Below are 21794 nucleotides of genomic sequence, written 5' to 3' on the forward strand. Positions count from 1 at the left end.
GCGCCGGCCCATCAGAAGTTCCGCTGGGGACTTATTGGTGACTGCACAGGGGTTGAGTGCTGGCTCATCAGGAACCGTGAGAGTTTGTGGTGCCAGTCATCTCTGCCAAACCTAGCGAGGGCCTCTTTGGTAGTCCTGACGGCCCTTTCAGCCAACCCATTACTCGCAGGGTGAAATGGGGCTGTGAAAATGTGGCGAATGCCTAGGTTGGCTGCAAAACGGCTGAATTCTACTGATGCGAACTGTGGGCCATTATCGGAGACCAAGGAGTCGGGTAGTCCATGTGTAGCGAACAGGCGCGTTAACGCGTTGGTGATTGCTAGTGTGGTGGTCGTGGATAGCTGTGCCACGTCTATCCATTTGGAATAAGCGTCCACAACCACTAGGAACATCTTTCCATGCACGGGCCGGCCAGATCGATATGGATTCTAGACCAAGGGCGCTGGCGCTCTCCCATCTGGTAGGGGTGGCGATGGGGGAGCAGGACGGGATTCCTGGCAAATGCTGCAGGAACTTACCCAATTGACAATGTCCTTGTCTAGACCCGGCCACCACACGTAGCTGCGTGCCAACGCCTTCATTCTCACAATGCCGGGGTGTCCCTCGTGCAACGCCTCCAGGACTCGGGTACGCAGCGAGGTCGGAATGACCACTCGAGTGCCCCACAGTAGACAACCCTGCAAACTGGACAGCTCCTGCATGCGAGTCTTAAAGGTGCGAATTTGTTATCAACGTTGCCTCCCGGCCACCCCCTCCTCACCCAGTCGAGCACCTGGGCGAGCGTTTGGTCTGCCTTGGTTTTGGCGGCGATGTCAAGGGCGGTGATGGGCAGGTCCAACTGGGTGATTTCAAAAATGGCATTGACAGGAGCTGGGTCTTCAGCCGGAGCGGGTAAGGGGCAGCGACTGAGCGCGTCAGCGTGGGATAGAGTTTTGCCCGGGCGGTGGATAAGTTTGTATGAGTAGGCCGCTAGGAAAAGTGTCCACCTTGTCATCCGAGGGGAGAGGACTTGAGGTGTCTGTTTGTCGCCGGCCAGTAGGCCCAGGAGGGGCTTATGGTCGGTGACCAGTTCGAAGAAATGGCCAAAAAGGAATTCGTGAAACTTTTTCACGGCTGCAACAGCTGCTAGGGCTTCCTTGTCTATTTGGCTGTAATTTCGCTCCGTGGCCGAGAGCGTCCTGGAGAAAAAGGCGATGGGGGCCTCGGTGCCATTGGTGAGTCGGTGACTAAGGACCGCCCCAATTCCAAAAGGGGATGCGTCTGCTGCCAGTACTAAAGGAAGGTTGGGGTCGAATTGGATGAGCACTGCTTCTGACGTAAGTAGTGATTTGACGGCATTAAACGCCTGGTCTTCTTTGTGCCCCCAGTGCCACGGCGACTTTTTGTCTAGTAATCTGTGTAGGGTTCGGCTACTGAGGCTTTATGGGGCAAGAAGGATGCATAAAAGTTTAGGAGCCCCAAGAAAGCTTGTAGCTCCGTTTTGGAGGTCGGTGTGGGAGCTTCGTGGATCGCCCTAACCTTGGACTCCAGGGGTGAATGCCAGAGCGTCAATTTTATAACCCAGAAAGTCCACCTGTCTAGTGGCAATGGCGCATTTTCTTTTTTTAACTTGAGGCCATGCTGTCTGAACCTCTCTAACACTGCTCGCACTCTCTGGAAGAGTTGGGGTCTGTCCCTGGCCGAGACCAAGATGTCGTCAAGTAGGGTACTACACCAGGGAGGCCCTGTAAATCTGCTCCATGAGGGACTGAAAAATACCGGGGCAACACTTACGCCAAATTGGAGACGCTTGCATCGGAAGGCACCCCTGTGAGTGACGATGGTCTGAAGTTCCGCTGTTTGGTTATCAACAGGGAACTGTTGATATGCTTGAGACATGTCCAATTTAGCAAAAATATTGCCCGGTTCGAATGTGTGCAATAAGTGCTGAATGACGGGCACAGGGTAGGCGCTAACTTGTAAATATTTATTGATTGTTGTCTTGTAGTCCGAGCAAATTCTCAGGCTACCATCTTTTTGAGGGTGTGACAATGGGCGTCTCCCACTTGGCGAAATCTGTTGGCTCAATGACCCCTTGTTTTAGTAGTTTATCCAATTCAGCGTCTAGCTTTGGTCGAATAGCAAATGGAACTCTACGTGGTTTTAATCTGATTGGGACTGCCTGGGGGTCAACGGTGAACGAGATGGGGGTTCCATTATAACACCCCAGCTCCTCGCTGAACACATCTGCGTAGTCAGCGAATAAGGAGTCAGTGTCTGAGGTTGAGACAGCATGGACTCCTGTTAACCCTAGGCCGAGGTGGGGAAACCAATCGAGCCCCAATAAGGTGGGTAGATTGCCGTTAACTACCACTAGAGGTAGGTGGCCTTTAAAAGCTCTAAAACTGACAAAGAACTTGCCTCTGCCGATCACGGGAATGGCCTTCCCTGGTAGTCCTTCAGACCGAACTGGCATCTCTGAAGCCGGGTAGTAGATAGGCTGGGGTGGAGTCTCTTGAGGGTGTTCCACGAGATTATTGAGAGCGCTGACCCTGTGTCAACCTCCATGTGGCACGGTTTACCTTCTAGGGAAACGGAGAGAGAAATTTTACTAACAGTGTGGCCAGTACGCCTGGCAAGGCGGTGCGTGCGACAGTTTAATACTTGCCTCTGTGGTCCCGAGTGCGAGGATGGGGTCTGTGTGCAGCGCTTTGGGGGCTTGGCAGACTCTCGCAATGTGCCCCCTCTTATGGCAGTTGTTGCAAACGGCTCCTTTAAACTTGCAGGTGGCCCTTTGATGTGATCCCCCACAGGCTAGGCACAGCGTGATGTGCTTGGGTGGACCGTGTATTCTTGTTTGGCCCCTACCTGCGACCGTCTGTCATTGGTGAGGCGATGGACATCGTTCTCATCGTTGTGGGCTTCCTCCGCTTCCACCTCTTCGGAATGGACTGGGAACGATGCTAGCTTGGCACTTGGGCCCTGAATTTCGGTGGCTGAGTTCGTTGCTAGCTCGGCTGCTAGGGCCTACTCTACCGCTTGCGCAAGGTTGAGGTCTTTTTAGCTAGCAGTCGCCTCTGTAGGTTGAGATCCTTGACCCCACAAACTAATTGATCGAGGAGCATGTCCTCCAGGTATGTTCCAAACCCGCAGTGCAGGGCTGCTGTTCTGAGGCGGCCATATATTGATTGATGGTCTCCTTACTTGATTGCTTCCTCATACGGACGTGAACCTCCTGGCGATTTGTGAAGGCCTGGGAGCGTAGTGGTTAGTGAGGATCTCAAGCAACTCGGACCACGGAACGTTTTTAATTCTCTCGGCGCTACGAGCGCTGCGGCGCGTATCGTAAACGGTGGCTCCGCAGTAGATTAGGAAATAGGATTTTTCCGATGCTCTCCCGCATCCGCCAGGCCGACCGCATCGATGTAATGATTGAAACGGTTCTTATACGATTCCCACTTCTCTTCGTCTGGTTTAAACGCTGGGAATACTGGGTTGGAACTCATGGTGCTGGAAAGCGGCTGGGCTACCTGCGGAAAAAATCTCTCTGGGACTACGAGCGCCCGTGAGTTACCAGTGATATCAGCTCTGGAGAGGTTTTTTGCTAACCTCTCTTTCTCTCTCTGGGTTACCACGTTGGCTGCTAGCCGTTGGAGGTGTCTAGATTCGCGCCAAAAAGTGGGCGTTAGTGACTCTCTACAGCGCTGTGCTGTGATTCCTACTGGCTCGAAATTCAAATGACACCCGTTTGAATTTCGCGCCAAATGCAGAGCGGCTGCGGCTCGCAGCGCTTCACTTTCCCGTAGCGGGCTAACAAGCGGCTACAGACGCTTCTAACTTTGACTCAGACCGCTTTCTCTGGCTGCGGATCTGCGTTTGCTCTTTTTGATCGCTCGTTTTGTTAGCTGACCGCTCTCTCTGGCTGCGGATCAGCGTTTCCTGCTCGCCAGCCGATCGCTCTCTCTGGGCTGCGGATCGGTGGCTAGTGACTCAGCGGTTGCAAGGTGCATCTGGTAGCCATCCCATCCTCGTCGCCAGTGTTAAGTTTGAGCAATGAGAGGCTGAACCAGAGCATGAGTGCAACAGTACTTTATTTTACAAATAAAGGGCTGACCGTGCTTGCCAAGCCTGGAACTGGCTCGCAGCAATCAGCAGCCAGTTGGACCCCGCAGCCTGCTTTTATAGCTGGCTGCTGGGGAGAACCAACCAATGGGAATGGGGGAATATCGCCCACACAAAGTGAGTGGACCTGAGTGAGAACTCCTTGAGTCCTCAGGACATAACAGACATGTATTAGATCATTGTAGTTGTCCGTGATTCGACTAGGAAATACTGGGCATTGCTGTTTACAAATACTGAGCCAAAGAATGTGTTAAAGAAGTTGGCTTTAATAGTGTTGCAGTCTTTACCATTAAGTCCTTTCAGGGGTGGGATGGACCTTGAGTCTTTTAGTTTGTTGTTTACAAAATTGTAGAAAGCGTGGATGGAATTGGTGCATAGGAGGTTTTCGTCTTGTTTAATGTGATAATTGGTGCATTCAGTCTTTATCTGTATCTGGTGGCATAAATTTTTGTATTGGCTTTTGAAGTTGGCAACATGACCAGATTTATTTTTCCGCCAAAAATAAATCCTTTTTGGATTGAAGCTTCCTTATTGTTATGGGTGATTTGTTTTTTCCTGGTTTTGGGAGTTGTTATTGGTACATATAGTTTGATGACTCTTTTGATTTCAAGTGAAAATATGTTGTAATGGTCTTCTATAATATTGCATCCAGTGAATAGAAATTGCCAATCAAGGAATGAGAGATCGCTGTTTATAAGATCATAGTTGCCTTTTTTGAAGTTATAATTGGGGATTCCATCGTTGTGATTATTTTTGTGTGGACATATGTTGAGACAAAATTCAATCACATTGTGGTCACTGATGGAAAAGGGTTCTTTAATTTGTATTCCATAAATTATTGTAAACTATTGCAGAAGATGAGATTGAGGCAGTTGTTAAGTCTAGTGTTGTTGGTTACTAGTTGTTCTAGTCCCAGATTTGTTACTGCATTGTAGAAGGTTGCCTGTGTGGGTTCAGTTGTACATTTGTTTAGAGTCCAATTAATATGAGGTAGCTTGAAGTCAACAAGAAAGATGAAAGCATGTGGGTAGGATACTGCCCATGTTTGTAGTGTATTTAGCTTGTTTGCATGTTCGATGTCATAATTAGGGACTCTGTAACATAGTAAGAAACAAAATGTGATATTTAAGGACAGTTCACGGAAGATGGTCTCAGGAAGAGCAAGCTCTTGGGTAACTTGGATGTTTTTTAGATGTAGGGACTTTTTATAGAAGATAGCAACACCACCTCCTCTCCAGATTTCATGATCTGATTGGTAAACATGATAGTCTGTTACTGTGGTAATGGGGTCAGGAAGAGATGCATTGAGCCATGTTTCACAGACAAATATAATGTTGAATTTAGCCGTATTTAGTAAGAGGAGAAATTCAGGTATTTTATTTACAAGGCTTCTTGCACTGAGTAGCTTGCATTTAAGGCCAGTTGTGGTTGGAATAGAGGTAGTTAGGGGTGCGCATGCCTAGTTTTGAGTGATGTTGGATTGGATGAGGTGGGGCTGGTTGCGGAGTTGTGGGTTGTGTGACTTACTTTTGATACAATCAGCACGGTAGTCAATGTATAGATCCTTTTCTCCATTGTCTAGATGGTTTTTGAGTTCTGCATGGAGTTCATAGGAGCAGATTCTTTGCAGTATGGATAAGTCTGGTCTTGAGTGAAGTTTTTTGTGGTTGGGATTGGTTTTTGCAATGGCGTTTATTGTATGAATGAATATATGTTTGCTGGACTCATTTTTGCATACAACTCTACAAAATCTTGAGGCCACAGAGCCGTCATTGTATTTGTACTCAGGGCCATCTCTGGTTATTTCAATGATATCTTCAGGAGAGATATTTGTTGTATTTGAGTTGCTTATGTTATCATGAACTTTGGTGATGTCATCTGATTCGTTGGTGTCTTCGAGACCAAATAAGATGGCATTTGGACCTTTCTGTTCACGCTCCATGATGTGTCTGATGAGTAAGGGGATATTATATGTGGAATTATTTGATGGGATAGTCATTGTTTATGGCTGTAGTTTGGTGGTTATTTTAGGTTGTATTTGTGTTTGTATGTTGAGGTAGTGGTTGTGGTAGTTGTGGGATTTGATTTTGAGCTGATAGGTAATCACTTATCTGTGCTGTATTTTTTTTTTCCAAGAGAGATTAGGGTTGCTTGTATAGTTGTTTTAAAACATGTTGCTAAGCATTCTTCTGTTGAGTGCATGAGTGATTCTATGCTTTCAACTCTGTCAGGCAGGGTACTTAGTTTGTTTAGCTTAAGAAAACATGATGGACATAGACAAAAGAATGTATCTGAATTTTTAACGATATCAGCTAGGCTTTTGTTTGTGTTTAAGCAGGCAGTTGGGCTTGATCTCTGGCCTAGCTAGAAAAATACTCCAAACTTTTAGGAGCATTCGTCTTCAGCCTCTTCCTCCTCCCAAGGGACTTAAGGCTACTGAGCGTTTTTGCTCCTCCCCTCCCCTCAGTACCAGATTCCACCACATAGATACTGAAGCATCTATGAGTACTAATACGTAATGCTAATACAGTAAAATAAGACAAATTCAAGTAATGCCTCATAAAAGACTGACACTGTCAATGACATGACTGACATTCACCTTACCAGGGGAGACACCAAGTAACCAGCAATGGAATCTTGCATTTTCCTATAGAGAATGGAATGGAAATGGAATGGAAATCACACGTGCAAAAACCAAGATGTTAAAATATGTACGAAGACATTACAACATTAAATATTAAAATCCTCTTATTAGAGACCTGACTGAAGAAAAGGAGCTCAAATTTCCTTCTAAAGGTGAAAATGAGTCAAATCTACTTCTTAAGCAGCTATGTCATAAGGAAAGGAGCGTGGTGATAGTTAGAACAGCATTACAAATTACAGCTCAAGCCTTGCCTGTTTTGTGCATGCATTGTGATGCTGCTGTACGCACATGCGAAAGGGAGAGAATTCGAAGCTGATTAAAGCAGCAAGTAGCAATAGCATTTAGACTTATATACCGCCCCATAGCATTTCACAGCATTCTCTGGGCTGTTTACAATATCAATGTATTGCCCCTAACAATCTGGCTCCTCATTTTACTGACCTTGGAAGGATGGAAGGCTGAATCAACCTTGAGCCCTGTCAGGATCGAACTCCAGACTGTGGGCAGAGTTTGCCTGCAATACTGCATTCTAAGCCCTGTGCCACAGGGCTCAATGGTCTTGTGGACCTTCATGTTTCTAAAGAAGTTCATTCTATAGTTGGGGAGTGATGCAAAAGTCAGCCCTTGCCTGCATCTCTAGTAGATAAAAGAATATTTTAACAGGTTCTGTCCTTCTTGTATTGGTGGATTCATTATGAGATAAACAATCATGTATTAAGTTGCAAAGGTTTTTTTTAAGTCAAAATGAATGCTTTAAATTATAGAAAATGACAGACAGTCAGCTGTGATCTTTTAACATGGTATTGTATTATTCTCATATTGTAGACAGATTAGCAGCTAAGCTTCACTTACTGAAGGTTCTAGATAGCCCCATTAGATTAAATTATAAAGGTAGAAAACATGATATAACCTCAGGTTATGAAAGACAATTGAAATCTCATTAAAAAATAATAGTTTTCAGGCTTCACAACCATTTAAAAAGTGTTTTAAGTTCTCGGACTGTTCCTCCTTTTTGAGTTAGCAAAAACCTGGCAGAGCACTTGGTGGCTTTGGTCTGCTGAGATACATATTGGCCAACTCTATCTTGGCAACCTCTGATTCCTGCCCTAACTTCATCCCTTATATTAGCAAATGAAAAGTAGAACTTGTTTTTCAGATCCACTCAATTCTTTTTTTTTTTAATGTATAGTGGCAATTCAAACCTAAAAGAGAAAAAAACCAAGATGATGTTTGTGGAAACAAACTAACTTTTCCCCAATCTTTGCCAAGGTACTAAATTCCAAAATGAGTTGGAAGTAATTTATTTGATTAATTTATCTAGAAATAATGGGATTCTGCAATTGAAATACAGTTTTTCCCTTGATCTTCTTTCTTTAAACTTAATAGCATATGACACTTGTTAATAAAATGATACCAAATAATGAACTGAACCAATGCATTTCTTTCATAGCATTATTGTGCAAAGGCTAATTTTTGAAGCTAGTTACATAATCCCTATGATAATAAACATCACATCTATTGCTTCCATTTTATAAATAGAATTTCATTGCCCACAAATGAGTCAGTTCAAATTATATAAAGCATTAAAATAGCAAATGGGAACATTTGAAGATATAATAATTATGACTCAATAAAGGGAGTGTTTTTGTGTGAAATTCAAGAAAAAAAAAGGCATTTCTATCATTTTTGTTATTCTTTTTTTACCTTTTGGAAAAACAACATTATTATAACCTTGTCTTACATTCAACGGTAATACAATGTATAGGCTTGCCCTGAATGCCGTTAATATTTCTCTTTTAAGATTATATTAACTTCATGGAAGTCAGGAGTGCAGGAACAAGAATGAGATGCAAAATCCATCTAGAATTTCAAATAAAGAATGATCATGCTTCAGGAATGGGAGCATTTATCTCATAAATATTGTATTATCCCTGCTTTAGAGTTTTTCTACATCGTTTCTGCTACATAGAAAAGAACACTGCATATTGACTTTGATAATCAAATTTGATCTTGTTTTCATTTGTTTTTACAAGTTACTTATTAGCAATAGCACTTAGACTTATATACCAGTCCACAGTGTTTTTATAGCCCTCTCTAAGCGGTTTACAAAGTCAGCCTATTGCCCCCACCAATCTGGGCCCTCATTTTACCCACCTTGGAAGGATGGAAGGCTGAGTCAACCTTGAGGCTGGTGAGATTTGATCTGCCAAATTGCAGGCAGCCAGCTTTCAGCAGAAGTAGCCTGCAGTACTGCACTCTAACCACTGCGCACTGTGGCTTTTAAAGAAAGCATCCCCAGAAAAGGTGTCTGTCCACAGGGTCATTTAAATATATAATGTAAATTATACAGTATCAAAGTAAAATGAAAAAAAAGGTGGTTCCAGCAATAAAAATATGATGGCTGTGAAGTTCCAAGTGTCTGTCCACAACTACCTACTACTTTTCATCTTTCAATTCCATGATTTGTCTTCTGGTCTATCTAAGTCATTAGCTTTTTCAATTATTACTCAGAAAATAAGCAGCAACTAAAGGTACTTATCACCATCTCCATCATGATCATCACTATTTATTTTCAGATGTGAGAATTCTCTTGAATGACATGGACACATTTTTTTCTTATTATTGTAGAATCAGAATGCTATATAAGTAAACTACAAACGGAGTTTCGAAAATGAAGAGAGGAAGGAACAGAATAATTCTTTTTAAAGTATTTTTTTCCTTACAGTTTCCACTTTAAAAAACCTAGGAGGGAACTAAATGGATACAGAACAGTCCCAAGAGTGACTTTTTTTTTTTTTTTTTTACAATGTGAATACATCTAGATAGCAATAGATTATTATCTGTTCTGGGACTTGCAGATTGAAGTTGAACATTTGTGGAAAAAAAATCGATATGATATCAATTGTGATTGGAAGCCTCTGAGTGATATTTAAAGAATTTCCTCAGTGTCTGGAAATACTGAATTGATCAAACTTGAACACCTACATTAAAAAAAAAAACACACACCTCTGCCTGCATTCACCTCTATTTTTAGACACTACTTTAATAGTTCTTAGGTTCTTGATTAGGATTTAAATTAGTAACTTTCCACCAGTTTTAGACTGTAGATTTAGCTGTAGATTACCTACACATAATAATGTAGGAAGGAATACATATAAATTTAATAAAGAATATATCTAAATGTGGAAATTGCTAAAGACAAAATTGAATGGTGGATACACATCCATCAGCACCTGGGCCATACTTGAATTGAATTGAATACTTCATTGTCATTGTACGTATGTACACAGTATACATACAAGATTCACATAACACCGGACACTTCTGGCTTGTGGTGCTTCGGTGCAGGCAGGATTCCGTGACTGTGCACGGTTTCTGCCTGTGTTCACTGCCTGAGTGCCTCGAGCCATTTGGCTTCGGGGCTAAGCCACCTTTGTAGAAGGTGGTGAAGACTGGGGGGTTCTGGCAGGGACGAGAGACATCGCATCTCTCTTCCCCAGCCGACTAAATCTCCCTCTCCGATGGCAACTGAATGGCGGTCTTAATGGCCGCCACTTAGAAGAGCTCAGCCGGGAAAAGGAATGTGCTGGAGGGGTTTGTGAAGAAATGAAACTGATTTTGCTGACCGGGACAAAGGAACAGTGAAAGTATCCTGGTATTTAACACCTACTAAAGATACATTGTTCCCAGACTGAGTAAGCAGTGAATGGATATCAAAGGGAAAACTTTTTTCCTTTTCACTCTCCTTCAAACGGAACAGTTTTGAGAGAAATCGGAAACCCGCATTGAAGGTATGCTAAATGCTAAAGACTATGCTAATGCCAAAGGGATATGGATTTCTAAATATTTAAAGAAAATTTTTTCTTCTGCTGTGAGTGGGAAGGGAGAGGAAAAAAATTGAAGTTGAAAATAGGGAGCAGACTGCCTAGAATTTTAAAGAGCCATTTGAACATTAATAAGACTTCAAAAGACATACTATAATTGGAATTTTGTGATTTAATAGGAACCCTAGAAAAAGAAATGGAAGAAGAGAAAAAGTGCTAAATGAAATAGTCTATCTGGATTGTTTGGTGACTTTGCATCTTTTGGGAAACTTTTTTTCTTTGTTTAAAAACACTCGGGTGGTTGTTTTGGGAAAATTTTTTCCTCTTTATAATGGCACCACTTTTGGATGAATTTAAAACTGAATATCTAAAATATAAAAAGGAAGAACAAGACTGGAAAGATACCTTGGACATTCTTTTTCAATCTCTAGAAATGGCGGTGCGTTCCTATGGAGAATTGATTGCGCAGCAGGATAATTGGGACAAAGAAGGAACCATTTTTGATGAACATATGACCCTATTGGGGGAGAAGAAGGAGGAAGAGGAAAAGGGAAAAGGGATTTTAAAACCTAAAAAAGCAACCAAAAAAGATAAAAATGAGTTGAAGGGTAGATATAAGGTTAGAAAACAACAGGAAGGGGGAAGCACAAGAAGAAAAGGGAGGTGGAAAGACAAAGGGGAAAAAAGGGTAAGGAAAAGAATAAGCAAGGGAGAAAGGAAGGGCTGAGAAGTCTCAATGAGGGGAGGCAAGATTTGAAGAAACAAAATTTATTTAGAGACAATGGGTAAATCTAATTGAAAAAGGGATTCTGTAAGGTACATAAGATTGTGTTATTATAGGCATTTATAGAATAAAATGTTTAAGATATAAATATATAAATAAGTATCAATAGGTACAATTAAAATGGTTTGACAGGGGTACTACCTATATTATATATCTATAAATTTCTTTGTTATTGTCGTTCTTTCTTTTTTCTTTTTCTCTTTATATAATATATTGTGTGACTTTAGGATGTGCTAAACAGAATCCCAATACAAGTTATGTGTGATATTAAGTATTATTAGGTTAGGGGAAAGAGTTAAAGGCGTCATACTCTAATTAGTGTACAGGAGAGGTTTTGTTTAAAGAGAAAAATGAATGGATAGCTGAGAACAGACAAAGAATGTTAAATATTATGACTTGAACTGAGATAAGTAGAATAAAACTAAGAGAGTTAAAAAAAAGGAAGAAGCTATATAGAAAATGGAAAACAGTAATAAGATATGGAATGATATATAAAGGAATATGATTTTTGAAGAGGTGTCTGTACGATGAGTTTTAACCCGGGATCAAGCAATTTTCAGAAAAGATGTTTATGTTTTTATGTTTTATGTCTTGTTTGTTTTTTTATTGGAAGAGAATAATGAAAATGTATAAGACAGATGGATATAAAAAATGTACACAATCTAAAATCTAAAGTTAAAGAGATATAATTTGAATAAATAGAAGGAAAGGAAGTAATAAAGAGAAGTTTGGGATGAGATATGAAGATGAACAGATAAGGTAAATATATATATCAAATTGTGCTTGTTTGGAAATGTGATAACTTGGAATAATTCTGTCTTTAAATAAGATGTTGTATTGGCTTTTTAGGAAAAAAAACTCTTATGTAATTATATTTTATGTTTTGTTTGTCTGTGTATTGTTTTGGAAAATCAATAAAATTTGTTCAAAAAAAAAAAGATTCACATAATACCCAGAGACCAGACTCAACATACACACACACGATAATCCCCAAACACCTCCCCACCTGCCAAAATCCCCCACTTCCTAAAAACACACAAGCATCCACACAACAGACCAACAACTCACTGATGGTGTCCTTAAGTTCGTTGTTAAATGCAATTATAGCTCTGGGATAAAAACTATTCAGAAAACGTGTGGTCCGAGTTTTAACTGTTCTGTATCTTCTGCCAGAAGGCAACAGATCATAAAGATTGTAAGCTGGATGGGAAGAGTCTCTGAGAATGTTGTGAAACTTCCTCAAACAGTGAGATGCGAAGATGTCATCCGGGGCTGATAGCTGGAGCCCAATGATATTCTGGCAGTTTCAGTGATTCTCTGTAGAGCTTTTTTGTCCACTACAGAGCTGCTCCCATACCATACAAGAGTGCCATATGTCAGGACACTCTCAATGGTGCTGCAGTAATAGGACAGAAGTAGTCTATTGTGCCTTCATTACAAGCATGTTAGCATTCATAGTCCATGAGAGATCCTCCAAGATATAAGTGCCCAGAAATTTAAAATTACCAACCCTCTCCACCTCCTCACCATTTATGTACAACAGTATAATCATACTTGTGATTCTGCTGGAATTATCAATGGGATAGTTTGAGAGGAAAAACACAAGAAAACACGATTATTATCCACTATGCATTATATCTGTATAGTGATATTGGTAGATCATGTTTGCCCTACAGAAATGGAGGCAAAGGTTTATTTCAAGTCTAACAAACTATCGAAGAATATAAACATGCATTGGGTGAGTATGTAAAAGTATTCTGGAGCCTGTTTCCTGTCCTCACATTTAGTCCAGAGCAAGCATAATTATTGTGAAGAAACTCAAAGTAAGGTTTGTTTTTTTTGTTTAAGTTCTTTCTTTAATTTCATATTTCCCTGTACAACAAGGATGAATGGCTTTGCATAGGCTTTGGCTTCTCACAAATCTCTGGAAAGCATGAGTGAAATGCACATAAGTAACTTGCTGAAAGTGGGGGGCGGGGTTTGTGGAAAAAGTAAAGGTTATTTGTGTTCTTTCACACATTCCCTATATCTACTCCTGGCACAAGATCATGAATGTCTTTTCCTTCTATTTTTCTTAATCCTGTTTTGTTTTGAACGACTGATATTAACATTAAATATTGCCGCTAGCATTTATCTGAGATCAAATGCTACTTATTCTTTTTAATTTCTTAGTTTTGATTTGTTTCAGTCACACAGCGTTATTTGTATGGGTGTTTTTAACTTTTGTTAAGTTGTTGTTTCTACTCTGTAAGAATATCCTAAAACCTTTGAATGTATAAACGATCTGAGGAAAAGCTTTACTATTCTCCTCTGGTCTTCCATTCCTTCTCCAACAATTATGTCTATCTGCAGAGTTGAAAAAAATCATACAGTAAGCTGCAACAAATATTTCTTTCTCTGTTTCATACATTATCTAGCTCCAAAGCAAACTATTTATTTCCTTTATCCATTTCAATATAGCATTGTCCTAGGAACGACAATCTAATCCCACACTCATTAGTTAAAAATCTAAGAACTATCATGATTTTTTTGCCTGCTTTTTGAAATGCATCACCTCTGAACCAAAACATTGCACTTTTGTCTCTGAATTCGTGCCTTAGCCTTGAACTCAAAACACTTTGAAAATAATTAAATTGGCAAAACGCAACTTTTTTCAAGGTTTTGTGTGAGCTGGAATAAAGGGAGTGCTGCTTTCAGGACAGTATTCATTTTACTGGCTGAATTAATGAGTGGAGAGATTCATTACAAAGAACAAAATCACTTATTTATTCTGGATAATTTTCCAAGCACTTCTTTTGAATTCTCCTCAGACTGGAATGCAGCTAATTAACTGTTATCCTTTTCCTATCCGAATCATTTTTCGGAAATCTCTTTTCTGTTATAGCTATAAAACCTGTTTCACTAATCTCAGGAATACTTGAGCTTCTAATGAGTGATATTAGCATATATCCAGAAACAGTCCCCATTCTCTTAGCTATAGCAGTAGCATAGCATTTAGACTTATATGCCACTTCAGATGGCTTTACAGCCCTCTCTAAGCAGTTTACAGAGTCAGCATATTGCCCCCAACAAGCTGGGTCCTCGTTTTACTGACTTTGGAAGGATGGAAGGCTGAGTCAAACTGCAATCTGGTACGATTCGAACTGCCAAATTGCAGTAAGCCAGCAGTCAGCAGAAGTAGCCTGCAGATATTTATAGCCATGCAATAAAAAGAAAGTCCAGACGAATACAATGATAAAATGAATTACTAAGGTTAACTGCAATTATTAACAATTGAGCAAAAAGAAAGCAACCAAAACAGCCACTTAGGTAATGCATTCACTGGCATTAACTAATGGGGCAAATTGTGTTTTATTTTTCTTTTGGAAATTTCTGGAAGCCCCACAGGATTGCATTGCTTTACCTATTGCAGTTTTGTACTGAAAAATTAATAAGAAAGTTAATTTCCTGACTGGAAAAAAATTGCTCAGACCTGACTTAAAAGGTTATTCACTGGGTAAGTTAATTCTTGTAGGTTTTATATATTATAGGAAATTTTAAAAAGTGACATTTCCACCCAAGGGCCTGGCAGAAAATATCTAATGTAGCTTATGGAATAATTTCAGAAATGTTGAAAATGGAATTGGAGAATAAAAATGGAACATTTTCTAATGTACACAATTATTTAGAATCATAAAGTTGGAAGGGACTTTGGAGGCTTTCTAGCGCAGCTACTGACAAGAAAGAAATACTTATGCCATCCCTTTAGGATTTATATCCTCCCCTTCAAAGAGATCCATATTATGCTCACCCTTGGAAGAAATTCGGACAATTTGATTTTGCACAACTTATTAAAGGACTGGTGATTCTCTCAGGTCCTGAGCTAAGAGCTTCTTTGGTTTTAGTTCTGCAGTAATATATATTATTTTATTTTAATTTTATTTTTAGTTGTAAGCAATGTCATTTTAGAATTGGGCTGCTCCCAAATTGAAATGTTGAAATTGAAACGAATCTGCACTATTCATTTAAATTCAATTGAAATGAATCCTTTGGGACAACATTAGAAGACTGCTGTCATGTCTCCCTTAAGCCTTTTCTTCTTGAGGTCAAACATATTCAGTTCTATAACCCTTCTTCATAGGATGGAGCTTCTAAGAAGCTCATCAATTTTGTTGCTCTTCTCTACAATCTTTGCACACTAGAACGGGACTCATTATTCTAGAATTGTGCAGCATACAGCAGAACTAATTAAATTGTTAGTGCTTAGACATATCTTGACACTGACATTATGATCCAATTTTAGAAGCATAATATGGCATGCATAGTGGATTCCTGTATAATGGGTATTCAGGACACACAGCATTTTTCTCTTTTTGGTACCAGAACTTTTTCAACATAAAGATTGAACATTATAAAAAAAGGGAGGGGGGGCAGTTCCAAGATTATTTCTGCTTGAATATTATTTCTACTTGTTTCTGTCCAAGCTAAAATGCATAGCATTCAATGGTTGCCAAATTATTTTTATAATGGCAAAATGTATCTGAAATAAGGACCTTGCGGTGGGAGACAAACATACAAATAAATAAATAACATCCCACAGAAGCAATCTGATTCTAGCTAGGCACTGAATCCCTTGCATGTTTACATATAAATTTTTAAAACTTCAGGAAAAGTATATTTCTGAAGAACTATGCCCAAAATTTCAGTTGCATCGTGTATGTATTGTCTTCTCTATTTTTATTCCAGTTCCAGGATTTAATCCATTTGACCTCTGCTTCCAATGTAGATAGAAATGTCCTGACTGTTCAATACTGCCATATTTTTCAAAGTATGATCCCAAAGCAAAACATGCCCAGGAAGTACCAAGCAGGTGAAATCAATAAATGAGCCCTTTCACAAATCCTTGAGCATGCAGAAAGTTACGCTAGCATAAATTTTGCTCTTTCAGTAGTGATCCTTTGCCTCACACAGGGCCGTTTTCTTTATTTATGGTGTATTAAGGATAGCGATAGGTGGATTTCCCTGGCTTCCACTCATCCTTCTTAATATTTGTGGCTGGAAAAGTGTTAAGACTTGACACATTATTAGACAAATGGGTTTAGCCACCTGTGAAAACGTGCTCTGATTTTGTGTAAATATTTTGTGGCTGCTATGTTCAAAAAGAGTCTATGAACTCAAAAGCACTAAATTCATGTTAAAAAGCACCCTTGCCTTTGATCAACCGCTATAAATTGAAAGAGATCTGCTGTGATTTACTATTTGAAGAAACCAGGTTTCCTCACTGAATGCATGCATGGCCTTGGAAAGGCTGGAGGGTACGGCACACCTTCAACAGCCTAGCGGGGCCAAAAGTGCCAAGTAATCCCATGCTCTGGAATTACTTGGCTGCAAAGATGGCTATACTGACATCAAATTAGATTACATGCACAGCAAAACTGCAACAATCTGTTATCTGCTTTTAAAGTTGTAGAAGTCAAGGACAACAATGTCGGCCAGAGAAAGAGAAAAAATAGTAATAAAAGTATTGGTGGGGCATATTCATGACACAGCAAAATAGAAACAGAAAAAGTTTCTGTATGTTTTTTAATGTTCCTTCCCCATCACTAAGGCATTTTTTCTGTCTGCTCAATTTTTGTTTTTGTTTTTTACTAATTTTATCTTTCTTGTATTGCAGGAAGCAGGAGTGTCTGCAGAGGGACAGTCACAAAAATCAAGATGGGATTCATGATGGTGTGATTGAAGCTCTGCCCATTTTCACGGGTGAAAGTCCTGGATGGAATCATGATCTTCTTGAAGTCAATCAAGGACAAAGTCATCCTGATGATAGAAAATATCAACCTTAGAGACTGCTTCTTTCATTTGCATCCCAGAAACTGGGAGTTTCTTTGTTGTCTGAACAAGGAACAGGGGAGAGAGAAGAACTTTATGAGCAGTGGCACCCAGGTGGGAGATCAGTCCAGTCCTGACAAAAGTAGCATCATGACAATGCATATCCAAAAGAAGCAAAGCTTATTGTACAATGGCGATGATTGGCTCCCCTGTCTGTCTCAATTAGGGCTACCATATGTGGGCTGCTAAATCTGGACAACTATTAATTGGTAGCAAAGCGGCTGCACAAATTAAATGTTTGCTCCCATCTAGTGGTCATCTGGATATTTGCAGCTCAAATCTAGTAGTCCTAACCTGAAACGATTACCAAACCTTCTTTTCTCTTCCTCACTGAAGTCCTGGTCTGTTTTTTTACCTATGTGCAGTAAGATTCAAAATTAACATTGTTCTGGGAAGAGTCTCTTCAGCTAGCTGAGTGTTTGCTTCACTTCTGCTGGTTTAGGATTTAATTGAAGACGAGTTGTTCAGTAGAGAGCTGTAAGCATTAATATTGTGTTAAGGCTTGGTAATTCCTGGTCACCAACATAGCTGGCTGAATTTTTAAAAAAAGTAAAGAAAAATAGTATTCAGTCAAAAGATCCCAAAATTACTTTATGTTAAAAGAACATCTATCAAAGAAAAAGATTCCATTTGCTTGGCAGTATCCATTGTTGTATTTCTGATGTAATTGGGGTTTGTAGCAAAGGTTGAAAGAAGACTCCTGATAAATGTATTTGCAGAATTAAAGTAGTTGCATCCAACTATATAGGAATGGTGATGGAGGTAGGCTTGTTGAAGTGGAAAATGTGAAATGAAGGTTGTCAGGAAAAAAAGCGATAAAAGAAGAAAGTGGAAATTAATAAGGGAAAACAAATAAAAGGAGCATAAAATCTCATATGATTACTCAGCCAAAGGAAGCTGAAATGTTTGTCATAAAGGTAAAAAAAAATTTCCACTGCTGAGAGAAAGGTTTAATGGACACCATTCCTCATAATGGTTCTTCTGAGTGTGTCGCATAGCAATATATTAAGCGCATCTGAACATCACAACCTTGGGACTAAATAAAGAAATGGAAATACATAATGCAAAAATAGACTGAGCATTTCCCATCATGAATTACTCTAACTACTTCACATTATTAGGGCTATTCTTTGAACTGTGTACGTATTTTAACTGCAATTTATTTGTGTATTAGTCTCCAGCTCACAAGAAGACAGAAAAAGTTGGTTGAATGTATGTTAACAATCTGCCAAAGGAGATTTCTCAAAAGAAAACAAGGTAATGAAAAACAAAAATGTTGCTTCTGATACTACTTGTTTAAGTGCTAAAAATGAAGGGATTCTTTCTAATAACAGAGAATATTATGTAGAAATCTGGGAAGCTCTTGGATAAAATGTTGATCCATCTAGTAAATGGATCTCTAATCCATTGGATCCATCTAGTCAAGTGACGGTAACTCTCTTATGTTTTAATGTAGGACGTTTCCAGTTCCAACTGGAGAAACTACGGAAGGAACTCAACAATTTGAATAGAGGTAGCCCTCAACTTTTGACCACAACTGACCCTAAAATTTCTGTTGCTAAATGAGACAACTGTTAAGTGAATTTTGCCCCATTTTATAACCTTTCTTGCCATGGTTGTTTAGTGAATCACTGCAGTTGTTAAGTTAGTAATATGGTTGCTAATTGAATCTGGCATTTCCCATTGACTTTGCTTGTTAGAAAGTTGCAAAAGATGATCATATGACCCTGGGACACAGCAACTATAATGAATCAGGTGCCAAGCACCTGAATTTTGGTCACATAACCAAGGGGATCCTGCAACAGAAGTAAGTGTGAAAAATGGTCCCAAGTCACTTTTACCAGTACTTTTGTAACTATGAACGGTCATTAAAAGAACTCTTGAGGATTACCTGTGTTTAGTACTCAAGTACAACGTGCACAATTGTAAAGGGAATATATGTTGAGACAAAAGGAATTCTATCTTTATATGTTGAGACTCTATCTTTGCAAAAAATTATCTTGGGTTTGTGATGACTACAGCAGGGGTAAAGTTGCAATAAAAAGCAAATCCTGTATTGAGCAGTATTAGGAAAAGAATGGAAACTAAAGGTGTCAATATTATAGTAATGTCACTGTAGAAACTGGTGGTGATTTGAAAAGAGGGATTCAGTCCGGTCTGTCTGTTAAACCGGAAAAGGTTATTGAAAAAAATGTTGTGGAAAAGAACCTCTCAAAATAAATATCCTTTGAGAAAATATTACAGTGTTTGGGGCTCTGAATAATGGAGCTGGTATAAAAGTTATAGGTGTGGGTAAAGCAACTGGCTAAGAATTCTTTCTCTTTTGTTTAGTACATTGTAAGCTAATTACTGTGATTAGTTATTGTAGCACATTAAACTATGACATTTGATTATGAGATCAGCAACTGGGATGACTTTAAGAAGGAGTAAACTAATTCATGGCAAATGAAAGCTATCAATCAAAGGCTGTTTTATGTATCTATATAAACTACTGCTGTATAACACTCATTTTCAGTGTTTCTTCACAGCTGCTCACAAGTTGATGGGAAACATGAAAGGAACTGATTGCTCACCCTCCTTGCCAAGTTGCCACTAGCAAAATCTTTGCTGGTGGAAAGGTTGCAAGGAGAAAGTTAATGCACAAGACATATTATTAGAAATATGAAGAATACTTAAGACATTTATTACTTATCAGGATATGTAGTTGCCCATCATTAACAAATATCACAGTAGTAAATATAACACAATTAGTCATACAACAATAAAATGCCTTAAAAATAAGCTAGGGCACTAAAATACTGGTAGAAAGAAATATAATTCATTTGTAAAGACTGATCAGTTTTAAAAGCCAGAGGTCCTAGTTTTAATGTGGTACAAATCTTACTAGTGATTAAATTCACAAGAAGGGCAATATAGCAAAGCTTTTTGCCACTGTTATGTAATTGGTTGAAAGTACTTTAAAATAATTTTTCCTTCAGATTTTCAGGGATGACAGCATTCCTTCTGATATTGACCCTTTTTCATTGGCATGTTCCAGATGATGGTGTATAATAAAAGGAGAATCAGAATTGATAATAGCTTCCTTGTATTCAGTAGTATGCCTAAATGAAGTATGATAGATTTATTGTAACAGGACAGTTCAGATATATGGATCAAGTGAATCAGCACCTATTCTGCATGAGGATTGCTGAAGGAAATTATTTATTTAAGCATACAATTTAAGTTAATCATAGAAAATTAAATCACTTGCATGATTGTCGTGGATCACATTAACTCTAAGGTCAGCTGTGGTTTCTTTTGTCCTTAAAAGAAGTTTGATGTAATCATGTTAACTAAAGTGCTAATCTTATAGTTTGGGTTTTAATGCTCAACCTGCTTGTACTAGAAATGTTGTCACTTGCAACTATAGTGTTTCTCAAGGATCACCCAGTTCATGTTTTTGTTCCTTGCAGTAATGAATCATGGAGATTCATAACCAGACCATTGAGTAAGATCAGTAGCTTACTATGGGATTACAAATGCGTCAGGAAATCTTGAACCGCAGGGCTGACCTTCAATGGTTGCTTGACATAAATACATAGAAGTTTATGCCTTTTAAAACCTGTAGAGCTTGCATTAAAGTTTTGGTGCATTCTCTGAATGCCTGCACATTGCTTACACTCAGTATTATTAATGTCAGTGCTGCTCATTGATTCTTATATTCCTTAAAATATATTCCATCTCTTTTTCAACTAGTAAGTAGATTTTACCTTTTTTTTTCTTCAATTAATGGAATCTTGCCCAGTAGTGGATTTTTATCTCTCTATCTTTCCAAGGCTACTTGCAATATTTATTTTTCTTTATTGCAGCTGTTTATTGCCAAACCTTCAAATCTATATTGGTAAGTAATACCTATAGCTCATTTTTAAACCCACCCTATAATTTTTTATGGCTATATTAAGAAACAGGAAAGTAGCTAGGAGATCTGGATGTTTTGCCATAAATGAGAGATTGGAACTAGGACCTACAGAGAAAGTGCATTTTGTAACTGAGGTATCATAGCTGGGTAAAGGCTAACTCTAGCACAGGGGAATAGCAGTTCAAATGTTGGTGGGTCTAGCATCTGAGTTAAGTCCTATTGACCTTGAAAAGAAGGAAGTTGCCTTTATATCATTCACCATGCATCATTAGGACATATATCTGTTTTGAAATGCTGATATATTAGATTAATTGGGTGCTCAGATTCTGGGCATGTGTTCTGTCCATCCGTTAGTAATACAAGCCAGATCTCAAGTGAACAACCTGGAGACTTCAGAATGATGGATATAGTGCAACTCCTACTTGTGGAGTTCTCATCTCCTATCCTTTATGGGAAGAAGGAAGATGTCACCAGTTTTGTATCCATTTGTCAATCTAATATTTTTTTCTTTTATAAAACTATTAAAGACACAGTGGGATTATATAGTTACTTAGTTAACATGGAAAATGATGGAGGAAGGGTGAATGGACAGTACATAGAGAGTTAAGGTACTTAAAATTACTGGAACTGTCACAGTAATTTATGTGCTCAATAAACATGCTAATTAGTTGAGTT

This window comes from Pseudonaja textilis, chromosome 1 (assembly GCF_049901715.1).
Source record: "Pseudonaja textilis isolate UNSWEBS1 chromosome 1, rPseTex1.2, whole genome shotgun sequence".
NCBI classification, from domain to species: Eukaryota; Metazoa; Chordata; class Lepidosauria; order Squamata; family Elapidae; genus Pseudonaja; species Pseudonaja textilis.